This window comes from Pelophylax lessonae (assembly GCF_965119305.1).
Source record: "Pelophylax lessonae genome assembly, chromosome: 2".
NCBI lineage: Eukaryota > Metazoa > Chordata > Amphibia > Anura > Ranidae > Pelophylax > Pelophylax lessonae.
In genome coordinates this window covers 654,194,744-654,218,281 of record NC_138769.1, presented here as the reverse complement: position 1 = coordinate 654,218,281, position 23,538 = coordinate 654,194,744, and the positions used below count along the sequence as shown (strand labels likewise).

General features: G+C 44.0%; 1 protein-coding gene across 1 annotated transcript in view; it reads right to left on the bottom strand.

The window, feature by feature from the left end:
* Positions 1-23,538, bottom strand: part of INTS6 (integrator complex subunit 6) — an 84,653-nt gene that overhangs the window by 46,985 nt on the left and 14,130 nt on the right. The gene's annotated exons all lie outside the window — the stretch shown is intronic.

Genomic DNA, 23,538 nt, shown 5'->3' with positions numbered 1-23,538 from the left:
CTCTCAATAAAGAGCACTAAGCCTGGGTTCACACTAAGTGCAGTGCAAATTCACTGCAAATTCTGCACCGCATCAAGATCACAACCTGTTCATGTGAACCGATTGCGGAGTGTATGTTAAGTTACCGCCACCACAAAATTTGTATGCAAAATGCAGTGAAATTTGCAGTCTGGTGCGGACACAAAAAAAAAAAAAAAAAAAAAAGGGTCCTGCATGAGTTTGCTGCAAATGTGGTGCGATCTGAGCTATACAAATCCATGGCTCAAATCGCACCACAAGTAATTTGCACAGAAATGTGCTGCGATTCCTGTGCAAATTAAATGCTGCAACGCTTTAGTGTGAACTCAGGCTTTGCCTTTTCTGTCTGACAATTTGCTTATCCGCACGAGTCCCTTTTGACAAGTTTTCCTGACACCAAGTGAAAAAAGGTGACAGGGGAGGGACCTCTATTACACAGCCTGTTATGGACAGCCTCAGCATTGTTCCTGTGTGCTGTGTGAAGGGGGCGTGTCTCTTCCCTCCAATCAGCTCTCAGAGCTCTCCTAACTGAGCTCTGCAGAGTGAAATATCAGCTCTCGGTCCCCCTTTTTCCCGACAGCTCAGACAAGCTTTATAAATTCCGGACATTGAACGGATGTAGAGAAGACTGGAGATAAACAGGTACATGTTACGTAGGAGGATTTATTTCATCTCTATTACCTGAGACCAGTCCCTTCTCTTGGTATATGTAAGGGTTTACAACTACTTTAATCTTTGCCCACATCAGGATCATGTGTGCCACCAATATCGCAATACAGTTTCCAGCCCCTCCTGCTCACTTGACATGCATCACAGTAATGTCTGTACATGAATAGAAAATGGCACAAAGCATGACAAGCTTCCCAGCTTCACAAACATGCATTGCTGATCAGCCAGTTTAAAGTCCAACTCCAGCCAAAACTTTGCTTCATTTTGCATACAGGAAGGAAGGGTTAGAGTCCTATGATTTTATTGGAGATTTCGGGGAGATTTTGCTGCAATTCTTCTCATGACAGAATGAGGGGGAAGTCTCTCCAACAGGGGCAAAAAAAAAAAATTATGGGTAATAATGGGATTTTTGACTTACCGTAAAATCCATTTCTCTGACGTTCATTGACTAACACCACTCCCGATATTCATAACCATTGAGTTATACTGCTACCTACAGGAGTAGGACACTAGGCAGAAAAGAATTCTGGCTACACCCATGGACATTCCCAGGGGGTATACTCCTTCCAGTTTTGTTACAGTGTCAGAAGAATTCTAACTCCACAGAGGGGTGGGTGCTGTGTCTGTCAGTGAACATCAGAGAAATGGATTTTACGGTAAATCAAAAATCCCATTTTCTCTTTCGTTCATTGACGGACACAGCTCCTGATGTTCATAACCATTGGGATGTCCCAAAGCAGTGTTAAACAAAAAAATTCCCAAGGATAAACATTAGCCATCCAGGCAACAGGAGCTCAACCAAACAACTGGAGCCAACTTGGAAAAAACAAAAAAAACAAAACAACACACCCTCAAAGAGGGTCAGGTCCTCTTAAAACAGCAGCCTGCAAAACCTTGCGGCCAAAATAAGCATCCGCAGATGCCAACACACCCACTTTAAAACTTTGTAAAAGTGTGCACCGACAACCAGGAGGCCCGTCTTGCAAACCTGTGTCACTGACACAGGATGACGGAAAGCACCGGAGACCCTAGTAGAGTACGCCTTGACAGGGAAAGGAGGAACCCGACCCTGATAGAATAGACCTGAACCACCATCTGTCTGATCCATCTGAAAATGGTCGCAGAGGAAGTGGACAACCCTTTTCCGTGAGCACAAAGAGTCTGAATTCCTGAAAAACTCCATAGATGTCAGGTACAACCTAATTGCCCGGACCACATCCAAGGCATGCAAGGAAATTTCCTTCGGATGTTTAGGCCTGGGACACAGGGAAGGCAACACAATCTCTTTATTCAAATAAAAATCAGACAACCTTCGGAAGGAACTACAGACAGGGGCGAAGAACCACCTTATCCCTTTGAATCACCAGGTAAAAGGTGAACGACAGGATGCCGCCAGTTCCAACAACCTGCGTGCAGAGGCGATAAGCCACTAAAAGGCCACCTTCTGGAACAGCGACAACAGGGGAATCTCCCTCATTTTTTTTTTTTTTTTTAAAGGGAGGCTTCTGTAGAGCTGAAAGCACCAAATTAGGATCCCAAGGCGGGAAAGGAGCCCGCACTGGAGGAACCAAATGTCGGAACACCCTGAAGAAAGGTACGCACCAGGGAGTGTGCGGCCAAAGGTTGTTGGAAAAAGACCGCTAAAGCAGACACCTGGCCAATTACTAACACTAGCTAATTATGAAATACTTACCTTAGAACGAAGCCACCGCAGTCTGAGCAGTGACACGGCCAACATTTTTAGCCGTCTTGCTTCCTGGTTCGCGTCCTCCGGCCTTCTCATTGGCCAGAGGCGCGACAACATCCCTCCCGTGCATGCATGCGGGAGCCACCGTTCACGGCTCAGGGCTCTGAAAGAAAGGCATGAGCGGCCGTTCCTTCAGAGCGCATGCACCGATGACCTCATCGACTGCATGAAATGTAAATATCTCCTAAACGGTGCAAGTTTAGAAGATATTTACAGTACCTATAGGTAAGCCTTGTGATAGGTTTATCTATAGGTATATAGGTACAACTTACTGAGGGGGGTTCACAAGCTCTTTAACCAGTTCAGGACCGAAAGCATTTGCCCCCTTAATGACCAGGCCATTTTTTGCGACTCTGCACTGTTATTTTAAGCAGTCGTGCTTAACTGTACCGAAATAAAATTGATGCCCTTTTTTCCCCACAAATTGAGCTTTCTGTTGGTGGTATTTGATCACATTTGCGATTTTTATTTTTTGGGTTATTAACAAACTAGCCACAATTCTGAAAAAAAAAAAAAAATTTCACATTCTGCTATACAACAATCCCAAAAACAAAAATGTAACCACTTAGGACCGCCCGCCGCAGTTATACTGCGGCAGGCAGCCCCTCCTGTGCAAACCGACGTAGGTATACAACGGTGACGCGCCTGCAGCTGGGGGGCGAGCGCATGCTGCTGCCGGCGTGCTCCTGCCCCCACTCGGCAGCGGGGGACTCCAATGCATGGGGCAGGCGGCTCAGATTGCCGCCTGACACCCACAATCACTCCCTGCTGAGAGTTGTAAACATAGCTGACCGTTGTTCTCTCTGGAATGATCACAGAGTGCCTGTAATGTAGGATGACAGGTTTCTGTGATCCTTTCACAAGCCCCGCCCCCAGTTAGAATCACTCCCCTAGGCTCACATTTTACCCCTTGATCACCCCCAGTATTAACGCCTTCCCTGCCACTGTCATTATTACAGTAACAGTGCATATTTTTAGCACCGATTACTGTAGTAATGTCACTGGTCCCCCCCATAAGTCAAAAATGTCAGTCAGGGGTCAGATCTGTCCGCCACAATGTCACAGTCCCGCTAAAAATCGCAGATCGCCGCCATCACTAGTAAAAATAAATAAATAAAAATGGCATAAATCTTTCCCGTAGTTAGTAGACGCAATAATTTTTGCGTAAACCAATCAAAATACGCCTATTGCGATTTTTTTTTAACCAAAAATATGTAGCAGAAAACAAATTGGCCTAAAATGTTAAAAAACTTTGATTTTAAATTTTCTTTGGGGGGGGGAATGTTAGAAAGTGAAAAATATTGTTTTTTATTTTCAGAATTGTCGCTCTTATTTTGTTTATAGTGCAAAAAATAAAAGCCGCACAGGTGATCAAATACCACCAAAAGAAAGCTCTACTTTTTATATGGGTACAGCGTCGCATGACTACGCAATTGTCTGTTAAAGTAAAGCAGTGGCGAATCAAAAAAAAAAAAAATGGCCTGGTCATTAAGGGGGCAAATCCTTCCAGTCCAGAAGTGGTTAAAGATCAAAATGTTTCATCTTTGTAGGCCAATTTGTATTCTGCTACGTTTTTGGTAAGAAAAAAAATTAAAAATCGCAATAAGCGTATTTTGATTGGTTTGCGCAAAAATGATCGCGTCTATAAACAAGGATAAAGATTTATGTCATTTTTATTTACTTTACTAGTAACGGTGGCGATCTGCGATTTTTAGTGGGACTGCGAAATTGCGGCGGACAGATTAGACCCCTGACATTTTTTGACACTTTCGGGGGGACCAGTGACATTACTACAGTAATCAGTGCTAAAAATATGCACTGTTACTGTAATAATGACATTGGCAGGGAAGGGGTTACCCTAGGGGTGATCAAGGGGTTACATGTAAGCCTAGGGGAGTGTTTACTAACTGTATGGGGGATGGGCTTGTGAAATGATGATAGAGACCTGTGACACTATATAGCAGGATCACAGGTGCTCAGCGATCATTTTAGAGAGACCGGTCAGCTGTGTTTATAACAGCTGATCGTCCTCTTTCAGTGGGGAGTGGTCAAGGCTGCCTGGCGCCTCCCCAGCACCACACACACGACCGATGTAGACCTACGTGGTTTCGCGCATACACACACACACACATACATATACATACATTATATATATATATATATATATATATATATATATATATATATATATATATATATATATATATATATATATATATATATATATATATATATATATATATATATATATATATATATATATATATATATATACATATACACACACACATACATATTTATATATATATATATATATATATATATATATATATATATATATATACACATATACATATATATACACACACACACACACACACACACACACACACACACAGTATATATCAGTTAAACCTTTAGGTTGTTTACCTTAAAAGGTAACATAAGGAACTGAGGCATTAGCCATAATGCTCTTCAGGCAGTGAGCAGAAGCACTGAAGGCTAGACAGCCTATATCCACATCACGTAGTCACATGTCCTCACTACATCTACTAGATATTTTCTTGGTGCACCCTCCTGAAAGCCACAGAGTAGTTAATCAAGGTAGGAGTTAAGGGCCTAAATAATGCATACTAATGCAAGGGCTGGTTTACAAGTGAAGCCGGAGGTGAACACAAAGCTTTCCAAAGGTTTACTGGAGGGGATTTTAAAAGTCAGCGGAATTGTAGTCTTCCTACATGGATGAGAATCCAGGTCATCCAACACTAGTCATCAGCCCACAAGTTAAAACCTGACTTAAAGATGGAAGAATCCCTTAGAAGGCTTTCACCATCTTACTGAAAAGGTCATCTGGGGAAAGGCAGCAGGATTAACATCACATCTACGGAATAGAGACAGGGAAGCAGAAGTACTGTCCTCCAGTTCCTTATTGTAGGGGGCAGATAAAACACAAAAACACACACATTGAAAGTCAGCAGCTTTAAAATGTAAAGGTGCATAATCCATATAATGAGCGCTAGATACATTAAGGGTTACAGCCACTCTGCAGTCAATATTTTTACCTTTATCCCTGCAAGTGGAGTCCAGTGATAAATCAGCACCCCTTCCATTGACCCAAAAAGTGGTATAACTACCAGGTGACAAGTATGTAAACAAGGACAAAGACAAAGCAAGATGCGGGACTTTTTAGGTGCTAAAATTCACCAAGTAATATCACTAACATACACCACTGTTAAAACATTAATATTTATCAAAAACACAAATTCATGAAATAATTGACACATCACTGTGTCACCATACAAAGTTGTGAAGTTAGAAATTGGTTTCGATGTTTGTGCGCTCTCATTTTGACATGTTTCGCCGCATAGGCTTCTTCAGGAAAAAATCTGCAGTACCTTCCATCCAACTTTCTAAACAAAAAAGGTTATGTACATACAGACAGTTTAGCACACAAAACAACCTCCTACACATTAATGGATTGCATACATTGCAACACAACACGAAAAAAAAAAAACCACACACATAAATTCCTCCCGCAACACCACAGCAGGGATTCCCCAGAGTAAGTTTGGGCTTCATACCTATTGACGGGGTAAGACCCACAGGTATGCATGATAGAGAGCTGTTCATATGAAGTTTATGTGCCCAAACTGGTGGAGCCAGGACCAGTTGTCGAATCTCCCACAGAGAGAAGTATAAGAAGCCAATTCCGGATAAGCAATTAAACAACCAATTATTATATTGAAATGAACAGGATAACATTCCTGCTGTAAGGTTTCAGCTTTTCTAAACATAGCTTATACTTACTTGTATTATTATAAGCTATGTTTAGGAAAGCTGAGGCATTACAGCAGAAATGTCATCCTGTTCAATATAATAATTGGTTGTTTAATTGCTTATCCGGAATTGGGTACTTATACTTCGCTCTGCGGGAGACTCAACAACTGGTCCTGGCTCCACCAGTTTGGGCACATCACATTCATATGAACAGACTTCTCTATCATACATACCTGTGGGTCTTACCCTGTCATTTGGTATGAAGCCCACACTTACTCTGGGGAATCTCTGCTGTGGTGTTGCGGGAGGAATGTATGTGTGTGGGGTTTTTTCTTGTGTTGCAATGTATGCAATCCATTAATGTGTAGGTTTTTGATTTGTATGCTAACCGGTCTATATATATATATATATATATATATATATATATATATATATATATATATACACACACACACACACACACACACACACACACACGTCTTTTCTGTTTAGAAAGTTGGAAGGTACTGCGCATTTTTTCCTGAAGAAGTCTACGCGGAGAAACATGTCTAGATGAGAGCGTAGGAACATCTAAACAACTTCCTAACTTCACAACTTTGTATGGTGACAATGACATGTCAACGATTTTATGGCTTTGTGTTTTTGATAAATGTTAATGTTTTAACAGTGGTGTAAGTAAGTGATATTACTTGGCAAATTTTAGCACCGTAAGCGCCGGTTCACAGAGATCGCATGTAATTTGGAGCGCACTGCTCCTAAAATTACATGCGATCTCATGTGCGGTGCAAATTTCAGCCATACAGTTCGTATGGCTGAATTTGCACCGCAATCGCACTAAACACGCACATGACCATTTTTTTATCCGCAGCAGAATCGGATCGCATGGTGGTTCACACTAGTGCGATCCGATTTTGTGAGAACTTGCAGATCGCACTGCGATATGCGATCTCAACTGGGGTTGTCGTTAACTTTTAATTGACACCCCCTGCGTATCGCATATGGCAGTGTGAACTGCCAGGGGTGTGGATGCGATGCGGGAACACGCTGCATATTCGCAGCATTCCCGCATCGCAGAAGTGTGAACCCGTGACTAAAAGTCCCGCATCTTGCTTCGGCCCTAATATTTTGGCATATTGGTGCCATATGTTTAATCTACAGTTAACCCTGGCTTTGCTCACCTAACTATCCAAAAAGTATGTAAACAAACAGAGACCAAAAAGCATGTGATAAGGTAACATAAATTAAGCACGGCAACCAAAATGTAGTAACCAGTGTTGCCCACACACTTCTGCCTTCAGGGTGCTGGCAGGCGCTCTGGAAAGGAGGAAGACACGCACGCACGCTTTGCAAGCTTGATTATCAAATCCATGAAAAAAGAGTTTACAAATGGAAGTCAGCGAGAAAAATTACAGAAATAGACCAGCTACAGTGAATGGAAGAATAAATATTTACAATTCATGGTTTCCTGGGGTCAAGCAGTTCAAGGGGAAAAAAAAAGCCAACACCTACATTTGTGGTTCTAAACACAAACTTTGTTTTTACCTTAATGCATTCCATGCATTGAATGAAAAAAAAAAAAAAAAAAAAAAAAAAACCCACCACTAATTGCTCCCATGTCCCCCCAACTTACCGGAAACCTTTCACCTCTGTCTCGTCTGCAGCTCCGCTCTCCTCTCTGCCTGATCTCACAGGGAACACAGGCAGCCATGGCTCCTGCTGCTGTCAGTCAAACGCCTGTGAGAAGGGAGCAGGGGCGAGGCTTGTCGGCCTATGGAAGCTCACAGCCCAGCTTGGATGCATGCCTGGATCGGTGCCCCCTTAGTGCATTGCTTGCAGAGAAGGCATTTAGAAGAAGGGGCGGGGAAACGCCAAAGAAGTCGTAAGGGACGAATTTGTGCAATATCATTGCACAGAGCAGGCAGGCATAACAGCTTTTTATTTTAAGGGAAAAAAAAAACAAAAAAAAAAAAAAACTTAGAACCTTAAATATTTTATACTATTATTTTATGCTGCAATAGTTACGTAAAATGTATAACCACAGAGTGGTTTATTTTTTGGGTTATTAGGAAGTTTTGAAAATAGTTGGTAAGTGCCTAAGCCCCACAAGAATATTTTCCCTTAACCACTTGCTGACTGGGACATAGCCAAATGACGGCTACAGCGCAGTCGGCTTATTCTGGGAGGGAGCACAATGACTTCCTCCCAGAATCGCGCTTTCCGCACGTCCCCGGCGCATCATGGATCGTGGTAAAGGGCCAATGTCAGCAGCCCTTTACCACATGATCGCTTCGTCCAATGAGGAACCGATCACTTGTCAACAAATCGGCGCATGTCCGGTTCATTGCTCTCCTCTCCTCGCACACAACGATCGGTACATCATGTTAGGAGAGGAGAGAAACTGCAGCTGCACCCATCCTCTGCCTCCTCCATACCTCTATGCCCATCCGTGCCACATCCATTCCTCATCCGTGCCACATCCATTCCTCATCCGTGCCGCCTCAGTGCTCATCTGTGGCTCATCCATGCCACATCCGTGCTCATACATGCCACATCCATGCCATGTCAGTGCTAATCCATGTCAAAGGTCATCCGTGCCACATTCATGCCACGTCAGTACTCATCCGTGCCACATCAGTGCTTATCCGTGCCAAATTCATGCCACGTCAGTACTCATCCGTGCCACATTCATGCCACATCAGTGCTTATCCGTGCAAAATTCATGTCACGTCAGTGCTCATCCGTGCCACATTCATGCCACGTCAGTGCTCATCCGTGCCACATTCATGCCACGTCAGTGCTCATCCGTGCCACGTCAGTACTCATCCGTGCCACATTCATGCCACATCAGTGCTTATCCGTGCCAAATTCATGTCACGTCAGTGCTCATCCGTGCCACATTCATGCCACGTCAGTACTCATCCATGCCACATTCATGCCACATCAGTGCTTATCCGTGCCAAATTCATGTCACGTCAGTGCTCATCCGTGCCACGTCAATGGTCATCCGTGCCACATACATGCCACATCAGTGGTCATCAGTGCCACGACAGTGCTCATCCGTGCCACGTCAATGGCACATCATTGCTCATCCGTGCCACTACAGTGCCTCACAAAATTGTAATAGGAAATCAGAAATTACGGGGCTCCCTCAATGTTGGGCCTCTGTTTGTGGCCAAGCTGTGTAAAAGTGTCACATGTGGTATCACCTCACTACGGACAAGTAGCAGAATTTGGGGTGTCATTTTTGCTATCTACATGCTAGGTGTTAGAAATATCTTCAAAATGAAGAAAAAAAAAAAAAAAAAGCGTTTATTTTCTTTCCACATTTTCCGAAAAAATGACATGTTCAAAAGACGTATTAGGGCTCCTAGATTATGTGTTGGAGTGTTTGATTTCCAAAATGGGGTCATTTTGTGGACGTTTCCATTGTCCTGGTGCTTCAGGGCCTTTTAAAAACTGTGATAAGTTGTGAGGAATTTTTATGTTTAATTTTTGCTCCAAGAACACCTAGAGGTGCTACTTGGATGTTGGACCTGTATGTTGCCAGACTGTGGAAAAGTCCCACACATGTGGTATCGCCATACTCAGGAGGAGTAGCAGAATGTATTTTGGGGTACAGTTGCAAGTATGCCAAACAAGTGTGAGAGGAATAACTTGGTAGAATTACCATTGTGTAAAAAAAAAAAAAATAATCATTTTGCAAAGATTTGTTAAAAAAAATTTGCAACTTCAAAAAACTCACCATGCCTCTTACTACCTTGGAATGTCTACTTTCCAAAAAGGGGTCATTTGAGGGGCATTTGTACTTTACTGGCTTGTTAGGGTCTCAAGAAATGAGATAGGCCGTCAGTACATCCGGTGTGATCAATTTTCAATGATTGGCACCATAGCTTGCAGATTTTATAACCTTCTCAAAGACCAAAAAATGTATACTTATTTGGGTTATTTTAACTAAAGATATTTAGCAGTATAAATTTTGGCCAAAATTTATGAAGAAAAATTACTAAAATTTGCAAAACTAAAACAAAAACGAAGAAAAATGCATTTTTACCAAATTTTCAGCCTTTTTTTCATTTATAGCACAAAAATAAAATAAAATCAATGATGATTAAATACCACCAAAAGAAAGCTCTGTGTGAAAAAAAGGATGAAAATGTCATATGGGTACAGTGTTGCATGACTGAAAGCTGAAAATTGCAGAGATTACAATTAGCAAAACGTACACATGAAAAAGATAGGTGCATCTAGATGTGCAGGCCAGCCAAGTAATATGCAAAGCTTGAGGTTTCCCGTAAAAGTTAGCACAGCAAAAAAAGAAAAAAAGCAATGAATTCCAAGCACCTCATGTCACCTGCAAATGCCAGGGTTGGGTTTTTATTGCGGTCTGTGTGAAGATCTTCCTTCACATCCAGTCCCAGAAACTCAATAGGAAGAGCATACAAATCTGCCCAAAGGGAGAAAACGTAGCAAAAATCGCAATTAGGACATATGTCATTGAAGTATCTTCAATGGAGGATACTTCTAGTTCAGTGCTGGTGACAATATACAATTTGAATTCCTTTTTACATTTCTGTCCTGGTGACAGGGGACTAGAACAAAGTGAGAGGGTGTTCCCCAGATGGGGTGGGGCACAGACAGCCATAAGACAATGATCGATCTACTCTTGACACCAATATAAATATAACATGGCTGAAGTTCAGCTTTAATCTGGTTCCATCTGTGTCCTTGAAGAGCCCCTTTATCCCTAGGGGCCAAGGCTGTACACAGGACCTCTACCGCAAGTTGAGAACTGAAACCTCAGTTCTGACTTACAGAAAAATGGCCAGAGGTTGAGACCTGGTATACAGGGTTCCAATAGGCCTTTACAGGGATTGACCTGAGTTTTAACATAAGTACTCACAGGCATCTTTGCTCCATTATCTTAGATTGCCTCATAAATATCGGAGGATGGTTGGATATGGAGGCCTCTTTTAGCACAGCTTTGGCCATTAACAAGTACCTTTGTGTTGCACTTGAGATCCTGTGTTGGCATTTGCATGATTGAGCTGCTGAACATTTGCTTTCAGTGCTGAGAATTTAAAAAAAAAAAAAAAAAGGTGTTTCAAGCTTATATTTGTTACGCTGTAAATAAATACCACAAGGGTAATCATGTGATATTTAAAGCACATTATTGCCACTAGAATTTCCTGCAAAAGGATTAGGTTATAGTTAAAGGTTAAAGGAGGTGTAAAGGCAGAAGGTTTTTTTTATCTTAATGCATTCTAGGATAAAAAGCCTTCTGTGTGTAGCAGCCACCCAAGCACCCCCTAATATTTACCTGAGCCCCATCTCTATCCAGTGATGTCCACGAGTCCCTCGACCTTTCAGGACTCTCCCTCCTGATTGGCCAAGATACAGCAGTGGCGCCACTGGCTCCCGCTGCTGTCAAAATCAGTTAGCCAATCAGGAGAGAGGGGCGGGGCCGAACAGCATCTCCGTGTCGGAATTGACACACAGAGCTGCAGCTCAGCTGCCCCTATAGTAAACTGCTTGCTGTGGGGGCACTCGATGGGAGGGAGGGGCCAGAAGCAGCGAAGATGGACCTGATAAGAGGATCCGGGCTGCCCTGTGCAAAACAAACTGCATAGAGAAGGGAAGTTTAACGTTTTTTTTTTTTTTTTTTAGCAAACACGAGACTTTACAACCACTTTAGGCTTAGCGGTCTTCTTCGGGTTAATCAAAACCTAGCCAGAGAATAGGTCTGAGAAACCATCTTCAGCATACACTATACAGGCAGTCTCCAGGTTGCAAACAAGACAGGTTCTGTAGGTTTTCTCTTCAGTTAAATTTGTATGCAAGTTGGAACAGGTAAATTTTTTTAGGTGCAACTTCAACCAAAAAAAAAAGTTTTACATCTTTTGGATAGCATAGGAAAGGGTTAACACCCCTATAACATTTGTTTTGCTGTCTGTGCCCCTGTTCAGAAGATTTCATCTCACTTTCTGTCCCTAGGACAATTGGATTTTGAAAATTTTGGGTTGTTGTGGAAACAAGGATTGGTGATAAAGATTCAGTAGAGACACCTTTTTCCCATGAGAACTCTTACAGGAGTGAATTTCCCTTCCTAGGGGTAGATTTCCTCTCACTTCCTGTTGTCTCCCTCTGGTTGTAAGTAGGATTCATAGGCAAGTCGGATGTATGTAACTTGGAAACTGACTGCAATTTGTTCCTCGGAGTCTTGCTGGTCTTTCCTCTCATTTTCTGTCAAAACTCCTACAGTCTTTTCCTTTACAAACACTGCTGCTGTTACAGCAAAAGGGTAGGAACCGTCCCAACAGAAGCCAAACTCCTGAATGACCGCCACCTCACTTTACATTTTGAAGGTGCGCTAGCCTTAAAATAAAAAAAAAAATCAATGACAGATTGTAATCCAAGTTTGTGTGAACTCTTGCACCACTATCAGACCACATTATCTGAAGGAACTTCACAGGGCTGTGTGAATGGTCAGAGAAGGATGGGGCTTGCTTTTGGCTACCAATAGCTAAATCATCTGAACTGAAGTGTCGTAGCACTGCTTAAGACTACCATAGATTTCAATCAGAAAAGCATTATGGGTAAAGTGCTAAGCTAAATTTAGGGCTCATTCATTCCAATGTGTTGCATTAAGAGAGAAGTATGGATTTCAGAAAAAAGAAAAACATACTCGCCTAGGTGGATGCAGCATTGGTCTGATACGGCATCTGTCCCCCGGCGGCTCTGTAGTGAGAACAAACACCGCTGATCGCTCAGTTGAGAGCTGCGACTGTCAGTCACCGGCTCTCTGCTCTCCCCTCCAGCACTCACTGGAGGGGATGGGAGGGGTTGACTCGGGCTCTCTGTGGATCATGGAGAGGCTGAGCCAGACGCCGGTCCAGGGTTCTAGGTGGATCCCAACCATATGGTCGGGGCCTTTTCAGAGTCTGGAAAGACTCTGTGGCGAAACCAGTTTGCAGCTAGAAGTTTGTTTAAAGTGACAATCAGAACTCCCATCAGGATTTGTGTTCAACATTTCCAAACAGGAGTAAAAAGGCGCTTTCAAGGCTTGGCAAAAAGCTTCTCAAGGCTTGGAAAAAAAAGCTTCTCAAAGCTTGTAAAAAAAAAAAAAAAAAGCTTCTCAAGGCTTGGAAAAAAAAAAAAAAAAAAGCTTCTCAAGGCTTGGAAAAAAAAAAAAGCTTCTCAAGGCTTGGAAAAAAAAAAAAGCTTCTCAAGGCTTGGAAAAAAAAAAAAAGCTTCTCAAGGCTTGGAAAAAAAAGCTTCTCAAGGCTTGGAAAAAAAAGCTTCTCAAGGCTTGGAAAAAAAAGCTTCTCAAGGCTTGGAAAAAAAAAGCTTCTCAAGGCTTGGAAAAAAAAGCTTCTCAAGGCTTGGAAAAAGCTTGCAGAAAGTTTCATTACATCTTGCTGTTCACACTGCTCTTATGTAAGCTGAAACCTATGCGAAACTGGCTTAACCAATGCACCGTGCAAGTGTTGCAGTTATTAATTTTTCAATGACACCCCAACACACTAGAAATGACCTGGCTTTGCAGCCCACACAATGAAGCTACTGTGCATTGTCAAATGCTGCAATTGAAAAAATGTTGCCATTCCGATTTTTGGTGGTCCGACAGTCCATTTAAATAAATAGGCTGCTCTAACACACATGAACGTGTACACATGAACAGACCAGACAGATGTGAGTAGGCCATCAGATTACACAGGATGTGATGACAGGTTTCCTTTATGGGTTAGTTCAAGAAAAGTTTTTCTTCTTTATAAAATTTGATAGGTCTATGACAAATGCACTAAACATGATCTGTGCTGGGAAAAAAAAAAAAAAAAAATTCCACAAGCTCACGTTGCACAGTCCAAGCTCAGAGTAATAATGGGAGAAACAAAATATTCCAACTTGTCTGCGATCATTGTCTGAAGCTGCCCAAGCACAAGATTGTCACCCAGTCCGTGTGAAAGCAGCCAGAACAGGCGACAACCATCTTTTGGCACCCGTGTTTGTACATCTAGCTCTCCAACAGTCACTATGCTTACATAGAGGCAATTCATTAAACCTGAATCAATGAAAAAAAAAAAAAAAAACAGAAGCCACATTTCATTTTTTTGGGGAACTTGGTTCCGCTTTAGATAATACAGTTTCAGTTTTCATAAAAAAAATATTATTTGTCTGTCCATTGTGATTCCGACAGATACAGTGGGCCACATGAAACTCCTTTAGAGGGCTCTTGCCTCATTTCCTAGGCCTAGAATTACTGAGTGAAGTGCATAAACCTTCTCTGCTTGGGCCTCATCTACATGCAAGAAAATTACAAAAAGCTAGCCATCTACTTTGAAAGACTGGATTTTCACAGGTACACAAATGCACTTCAAAATTACAAGCAAAGTTCAGCATTCTAACCTTGCAGCACTGGAGTGAAAGGTTTATAAAAAGCATAAAAGACCGATAACAGTAAAAAAATAACAAAAAAAAAGTGGTTCACTCAGTAAAATACTTTCTATTAGTTTTGAACTTGTCTTCTGCTAGTTTAAGGTCATGTCCTAGTGTTCTTTACCTTGGCTTCATGTTAAAATACTGCCCTCCTTAACCCTACTTACGCCCTCAGGGCTCATTTACACTTGCTTCAAAATGAGACATTAGACACACTTTTTTAAAGCACTCTAAAAGCCCGTGCCATTAAATAAAATGGTTCGCTTACAGTCCTGTTCACACATACCCCATGTCACTTTTATAGTGCTTCAAAGCATCTCCAAAGCCTCCATAAAAGTCTTTGGACAAAGCTTGCTTACAGCACTGGCAGCTTTTGAAAGGCTTTTATTCAGTGTTAGCTTGGCTTTGTTTTGGAGGTATTGCAGGTATAAGATCTCAGAATGCACTAAGGGACCAATAAGCAAACCAGAAAGACGTCAGCAGTCACTTACGGTTCCTGTGTATATATTCTAGGAGTGTCAGATGTGCAGACGTCGCATCTGGTCTGCAGAAGGAAGGTGAGCAGGGTCCAGAACAGGCGGCACATATGGTGTGCAACATGGGAAAGCCAAAGCAGGTGGTGAGCTGGAGACCAGAGAGAGGACTTAGTGGAAGAGGACCAGCAGAGCTCAGGGACCAGAGCAGGAGAATCTAGCAATGTCACACGTGGGAGCAATATAGCGAGAGGTGAGCAGGGACCGGAGAGAGTGGAGGATCAACAGAGCTAGGGGCTACTACTGAGTAGGGCATTGGCAGAGCTGGGGTCTACTACTGAGTAGGGCATTGGCAGAGCTGGGGTCTACTACTGAGTAGGGCATTGGCAGAGCTGGGGTCTACTACTGAGTAGGGCATTCATTGGCAGAGCTGGGGGCTACTACTGAGTAGGGCATTGGCAGAGCTGGTGCTGACCACGAGAATTGCTGAACAAGGGTACCAGTGAGCTGGGGATCTTCTGGTTTGGGGTGCTACTGAGCTGGGGTTCTACTGGGCTCCTTTAAAACAAATCTGAAATTAACACACAGGGCATTTGCCAAGCTTCATTAAAGCACTATTGAGGCATCAACACATAAAAAAAAAGCATGTTGCTGTGATAGGCGCTTTACTGGGTGTTGAAGTTGAAGCAAGTGTAAATAAGTCCTAAGAGCTCAATTACATGTGTGGAGGAAGACGGGGCAGTAAAACCTGCAGTTAAACTGCATTTTTACTGCTCTCAAACTGCTACTCCTTTAGCTGGGAGGGCAATGGCCTGGGGGAGTATACTGGCCACGGCAGGAATTATACCCGTCATGGTCGGTGGGCACTGCCGCCCACCAAACATGACCCATTCAAGTGCTGTAGTTCAGAATTTAGGGGTCTCCTCACTATCTGTCAAATGGTCTCTGAAGATCTATTTGAACACAAATCACTCTTTATCTCTACATATTAGGTTACCGAAGTCTGTTCTGATGTGTTTAATTTTCAAGGCCTTTCGCCATGTAACAATACATGTGAATAAAAAAACTACAAAAAAAAATGTTTCTTTTCCAAAACATACGCATAAATGTAGTCACTATTACAAACACCGCAAATGACCAAAATATGGTCTGAGGGAGAGATCCCCCCCCCCCCCCCCCACACACACAGTTGACCTATTGAGTAATCCTACAGGAGGTAAACGGCGTGGGTCAGATTGTGATAGGTCTCTATTTTAAAACTTAGCTGATCGCACTGAACACACGGTACGTCATTCTTAGTGAGAACAAAATTGTTAAAAAAATTCCAGTTTTGTATAATAATGAAGTTGCACTCTGCTGTCAAGAGTGTTATTAGAAATACATAACAGTAATCCAAATATAAGGGTTAATATGCCTTCATTTAAAAACCAAGTATACAGCACACCGGACCTATTAAAATATGTGGATGTATGAAGCATGTCTACTATAATGCACATTCACTATGCACGCCACATAAAGCTAGAGATTGACAATCATCAGGAAAAGAAATCCTCAAGAGTTAAACGTGTCCTTGCATACTGTATAAGAAAGGGCTATTATGAGGGAAGAGTACGGCAGAGGAGTTCCAGTTAATCAGATTAGATGAGTCACCGTCTAACAGGAAGTAATGAATCAGCCATCTTCGTTGAGGGCAAACAAACATTAACCCTTAGTTTAGATTGCAAACATGTAATTGGTCACACACTGTCCCACACTATCTCAAAAGGTTTTATCAACCCCTTAAATTTGTTTGTGCTCTAAGCATACTGATGTATTTAGAATGCAGATGCATTTTATTTGAAACCTGTTCTGGAAAATCTAGCTAAACAGGAAGGAGGGGTGCCCACATTGTGTATAAGTGTACAGGAAATGAGCACTAAAGTATAACTAATGAAAACCTAAAATCCATGCTTCCAAACATTCCCAGTTCATAAAAAAAAAAAAAAAAGTATTTGCCTTATATTTACTGTAGTATATTTCCATGTACATATCCGAATAGCATCTGTTCTTGGTCAATAGTGGATCACCTCATTTGTGCAGTTGCTACATAATGGACATATCTAGGCCTACCTTCAGTGTAGTCAGCATTCACACTTTCATGCAGTGGGAACAAGCAAAATGAGCGCGGTTTTGCTGGTTACACATAGGGCCGCCCTATGCATGTTTGTCGCCTGAAAAGCAGCTCATGCTCCTTTTTTGGACGACAATAATAATGCATTTGAAAAACTCATGTTTTGATGTGACAGAATCACATTGCATTTGGGGCGCCTTTAAAGAATAATGGCACTGAAAAGCGTGTCATGCCACAATTTGCTGTATTACCGCAAGGAGTCATAGGAGATAGAGAGGAAATCAGGGTTGACACCATCCAGTCCACGAAAATGCTGTGTTGTCAGCTCACAAGAGGAAATTAGAAATTGGGAGGGTGTTTTTTGCTGGTAGATCAGCAGGTATTTTTCTGTATTTTCACGGTCTTTAAAGGGGTATGACACAGGGAAATATGCATATGATTTTAGATTATACCCAATACCCTTTAAAGTTGATCTCTAGGCAAAACTTCCAGTTTTTGAAAGAGTGGGAAAGGGGTAGATTCTCTGTCAAATTCTAAATTAGTTTTACCCCTCTATTTGTACTAGGGATGCACCAAAATAGGGTTACCAGCATTTTGCCGATAGAAAAAAGGTGGTGATAATGGTTGAAAAAAAAAATGATTCATTTAAATTCATCATATTTTTAAAAAAGTGAAATACAATTGCATGCATTAAAAAAAAAAAAAAAATCTGTAAGTGGTTTTCGACCAAGTGCATCCCGAATTCACAGAATTTTTATTGTGGTGCACCACTAATTTTTACTGACGACAACGGTGTAAAAATCCAAATTTTAGAATTTCCCCCAAAAAAAGGCAAAAGGGGAAATCTTCCAATGAGGACACCTGTTGGGGACCTCACTCCAACATCCAGTTGTATCTCTGGAATAGGAAGTTAATGGAAATTTCCCAAAAGGACAGGGAGTTGGCTGAGGATGAAGCAGTAACAGGGTTCTAGGCCACTTGCAATATTCCCAACGCACACGTTCCTGAAGATGGCTGTTCATTATTGGTGGGTGCTGCAGTGGTCACAGGCTGGGAACCGTAGACACTCCACGCAAAGAAATGTCCCCAGCACAACAATAATTTCTCAAACAGGTCCAAAGCTTTATTTCGTGGATACGTGGTATATACAAAATCAATGTTTCAGAGCCACACAGGGCCCCTTCGTCAGGCCATTAATAGATAAAAACAAAGGGGGTATAAAAAGTCTTGAAATTAATACTCAAGCTCTCTCACTAATTCATTGTAAAATAGTCTTTTGATAAAAAAATAAATGGGATTTTGACTTACGGTAAAATACATTTCTCTGATGTTTGACGGACAGCTCCTGATCTTCTTAACCACTGGGTTATACTGCCCCCCTACAGGAGGACACTAGGCAGAAAAGAAGTATGGATATGCCTGCCTATGGGCAGTCCCAGGGGGTATACTCCCTCTCCCTGGTATAGGTTCTCAAGTTTTGTTACAAGCAGTGTCAGAACTACAACTCCACAACAGAGGGGTGGGTGCTGTGTCCATCAATGAACATCAGAGAAATGGACTTTACGGTAAGTCAAAAATCCCATTTTCTATTTTGTTCATTGATGGACACAGCTCCTGATCTTCTTAACCATTGGGATAACCATTAGCAGTGTTAAACATGAAGGGTGGGAACATCGAAAAAGAAATTCCCAAGGCTAACCATAGCCAACCAGGTAACCAGGAGCTCAACCAAGACAACTGAAGAAAACAATACACCCTCAAAGAGCACCAGGTCCTCTAACAGCAGCCTGCAAGACCTTGCGGCCAAAGGAAGCATCCGCAGATGCGAACACATCCTTTTTATAGAAATTTGTGAAAGTGTGCACCGAGGAACAGGTGGACGCCTTGCAAACATGTGTCACTGACGCCTGATGATGGAAGGCCCAGGAGGCACAGAGCTCCAGAGTAGAGTGCGCCTTGACAGGGAAAGGAGGAACCTGACCCTTGATAAAAAAAATAGGCTTGAATCGCCATCTGTCTGATCCATCTGGAAATGGTCGCAAAGGAAGCAGACAACACTATCCGAGGCCCATCTGTAAAACACATAGTCGATCTGATTTCCTAAAAGACCCTGTAGCTGCCTGGTACACCCTAATCGCCCGAGCCACAACCAAGGCATGCAAAGCAATTTCCGTTGGATATTTTGGCAAGGGACACAGGGAAGGCAACACAATGTCTTTATTCAAAAGAAAACCAGAGACAACCTGAGGAAGGAACGATGGACAGGGGCGAAGAACCACCTTGTCATTGTGAACCACAGGTTATTGTCGCCAATCCAGACACCCTGCGCGCAAAGGTGAAAGCCCCCAAAAAGGACATCTTCAGGGACAGCGTAAGCAGGGGAATCTCCCGAAGATTCTCAAAAGGAGGCTTCTGGAGGACAGAATCCTCCCTGAGAGGAAGCTTCCATGGAACGTCGGCGACCAGCCGCATCAAATTGGGGTACCAAGCCCGGTGAGGCCAGTCCGGGGCCACTAAGATGACTGGAATCCCTTCTGCCTCAATCCTGCGTAGAGGTTTTGGCAGAAGCTTGACAGGAGGGAAGGCATAAATCAGATAATACTGACCCCATGGAGCAACCAGCGCATCTGTGGCATCCACCAGAGGATCCCTTGACCAAGCCACAAACCTCCACCTTTTTGTTGAGCCGGAACGCCAACAGATCCACCCACGGATACAAAACTGATGAAACACCTCCGGATGAAGGGACCACTCCCCTTGGTCCAACAGCTGCCGACTGAGGTAATCCGCCTGCCAGTTTTCCAGCCTGGGACTGTGTACAACAGAGAGGGCTGGAACAAACCGTTCTGCCCACCTTAGAATGCCGGCTACCTCCAGAGCCGCCAGGACACTTCTTGTGTCCCCCTGATGATTGACATAAGCCACAGCCGAGGCATGGTCCGATTGAATGTGCACTGGACATCCCTGAAGACGATCCGCCCAATGTTCCAAGCAGTCTGATCGCTCGGAAAACCAAGACATTGATCGGCAGTCTGGACTCTTCCAGTGTCCAGACCCCCTGACTAGAAATTTTCCTGAGGACGCCTCCCTAGCTAGACAGGCTGGCATCCGTGATGTCCACTGTCTGATACAAGGGGGGGAGGATTTGTCCAGCCGAAACACAAAGCCACCATATCAGGGACTATCATTCCCCAGCTCAGCCGGATCCGATTGTCCAGAGACTGCGGATTCTTGTCCCATTTGGCCAGAATCTCCCTTGCAGGGACCTTATATGGAACTTTGCAAACTGAACCGCTTCAAAAAAGGTAGACACCATCAGGCCCAGCACCTGCGTGCAAGATTGGAGGGATGACCGTTTGTTGGACAGCAGGAGGCTAATTACAGCCTGCAATTTCTTGTGTTTGTCCAGAGGAAGGAGCACTCTGGCTAAGGCTAAGGCCAGTGCAAGGCCCAGATAGTCCAGCCTTGTGGAAAGAACCAGCAGACTATTGAAAATTCAGAATCCAGCCAAAACACCCTTAAGCTCGTATGGTAATTTCCAGGTTTTTCCACCAGAGCAGTACGAGACTCCTCTCGCAGAAGGTCGTCCAAGTAGTTCAGTACTGCGATCCCACATTGGCGTAACAATGCTAGCACCAAGGCCAACACTTTCATAAAGACCTGAGGAACAGAAGCGAGACCAAAGGGCAACGCCACAAACTGATAATGCTCCTCTCCCGCAGAAAAGCGGAGGAAGCACTGGAGAGCGACGCATATTCGAATGTGAAGCTAAGCATCCTTGATGTCGATGGAGGCAAGAAAAATCCCCCTGATGCAGGGAAGCCACCACTGTGCAAACGGACTCCATTCTGAACTTCTGCACCCATACAAAGCAGTTCAGCACCTTGAGGTCCAGAATTGGATGCACCTTGCTTTCCTTCCTGAGGACCGTACACAAGTTTAGGTAAAACCCTAAAAACAATCCAAAATCGGAACCATCACCCTTTAAAGTAAAAGGTCTTGCACAGGCCCCATAAAAGAGCCTGTAAGCAGACCAGGGACAGCTGCACATTGGAAAGAAGAACCTTACTTGTAGCTAGGCCAAATGACCTCGTGGACACACCTGACTTGTACCAGGGGAGTCCATGGGTCCGGGAACCAGCAAAGACGTCCCCCTGCCCCAGATACGGGTGGGGGCACACCTTCATGCTGAAGAGGCCTTGTACGCGGGTCTGGAGAAGTCCGCTCTTGACTTGCCAGACCAAGTTAGCTGACAAGGGCTCCAATTTCTTGTCAGTCGACCCTGAGGGACGAAAAAAACTTCTTATGAGCGGAAAAGGAGGGCCCATGTCTACGACGAGGGTCCTTGCCCTTAGTAGCCTGTGGAAGAAATGTAATCTTGGAAACCAGAGGGTCCACCACCAGTGGAACTGTCCACTTCTTAAGAATGGACTCCTCATAGGGGCATCGCCAGGCAAAATCGCTTGGGGACCCCAAGGGAACGCTTTGGTTGCCCTCACCATTTAGTGACAATTCAGTCAAAATAGGAGGGGACCCCTTTTCCGCTCTGGATGGCTTGTGAATGCCTCCAACTGCGTCTGCCATCTTTAAGGTCTCACGCACAGCTACAATTGGTGCATCCACCAGCGCCTTTTTGTAGGCGGTTGCAGAAGTGGAGGAATCCTCATTATCGGAGGATTCAGGGCACGTGTTCCCAGACCCAGCACGGTGACCCACGTACGCAGCGGCCAAATCAGATTCAGGATCTGACGCGACAGATGAGGAAGGGGAAGACGGCGGGGTGCTTTTTGCCAGCCCGTTTCCCAAAAGCCACCTCCACCCGGGACAGCCTCAGAGAGGGGATCAGGTGGGGAGATGTGCTCCAAAGACTCCATGAGTCACCAGGGGGACCCGCATAAAAAAAAGTGTAAAACACTGCACGAACAGCAATCAGGAAATTAAAATATCCAGGAGTCAGCACCAGGGGACGAGGAGGGGCTCCGACCGCCCAAATTGCTGCCCGGAGGGCTCCATTTTCATGGCCGCTGCTATTTTAAATGACAAATCACCAAAAAATGGCCGCCAGACTACACAAACATGGCTGCCGTACATTAAGCACACAGGCTACAAGAAAATGGCCCAGGAGGGAACCCTAGGCCTCAGAAAACTACACAGGCAGGAAGGGGGGGGCCTGGCAGGAGCCCCCATCAGGTAAAGCCCCCCCCCCCTCCCCTAACAGCCGATCACCCGGTCGCCGGTGGCGCACCCCCCCAAACCCAAAGCCAGCACAGCACACTGCCCCCACCCCCCTAGGCGGTGGACCAGGCCATTCCACAGCCCCAGCGTCAGGAGTGGGGGGTGAGATGGCCCACAGTGACCACCAGACTAATGACGGGGATGCCTAAGGGGAAACAGGGGAACCCAGGTCCAGCCATCCCATGGAGGGGGCCACATTCCACCCAAAACTCTCCAGGGGGAGGGGGGGGGGGACAGTTACACAGTTACTACCATACCAGGAGGGCACTGCTCCAGACAGAACCTCCTCTCCATCGAAATGGGGGGGCTGTCCGCCAGGAGGAATGCTGTGACTCGGGCCGAGACCCGCTTGTTTGAAACCTCACAAGGCGTTTAACCCTAGGTCGTGGCCGACCTAGTGCGGAACTGAGGTCTGCGCGTGCTCGCTAGCCAGACTGGGGTGACCACTGGATCTAGATTATCTAGATTATCCAGTCCGTCGTCCAGTCCAGCAGTTGATTGTAGATCTAACAGGAAAAATTTGAGGAGAAAAAAATCCATCTAAAAAAAAAAATTGCCAGGACCAGAAATCCCAGCAAGGAACTAGGTCCTTACTCCTGACTAGGCAGAAAAAAAACTGAGTACCTATAGCAGAGTGAGGGAGTATACCCCCTGGGGCTGCCCATAGGTGTGGCCAGACCTTTTCTGCCTTGTGTCCTACTCCTGTAGGGGGCAGTATAACCCAATGGTTAAGATGATCAGGAGCGGTATCCATAAATGAACGAAAGCGAAACATCATCCTTTAGCAGAGAAAATAAATCCCCATGCAAAGTAAAGGTGGCTGTAAGGTAAAAGTGACTTGCCTGAAGAAGGGACCCTGAAAAGCTACGAAACGCTGCCTTTGTATGTACGTCACCACAAAAAGCTTTGGACCCGTTTTTTAATGTGCTGGTAACATTTCTTTTCATTGAGGGTTCCAGACCAGTCAACACTGGGGGACAGCACAGTAGGAGATAGGTGTACCATATTTTTATATTACATTATAGCAAGAGCACATGTTCACCAACCACAGTTTATCTTTGCTTTAAAGGTGCAAA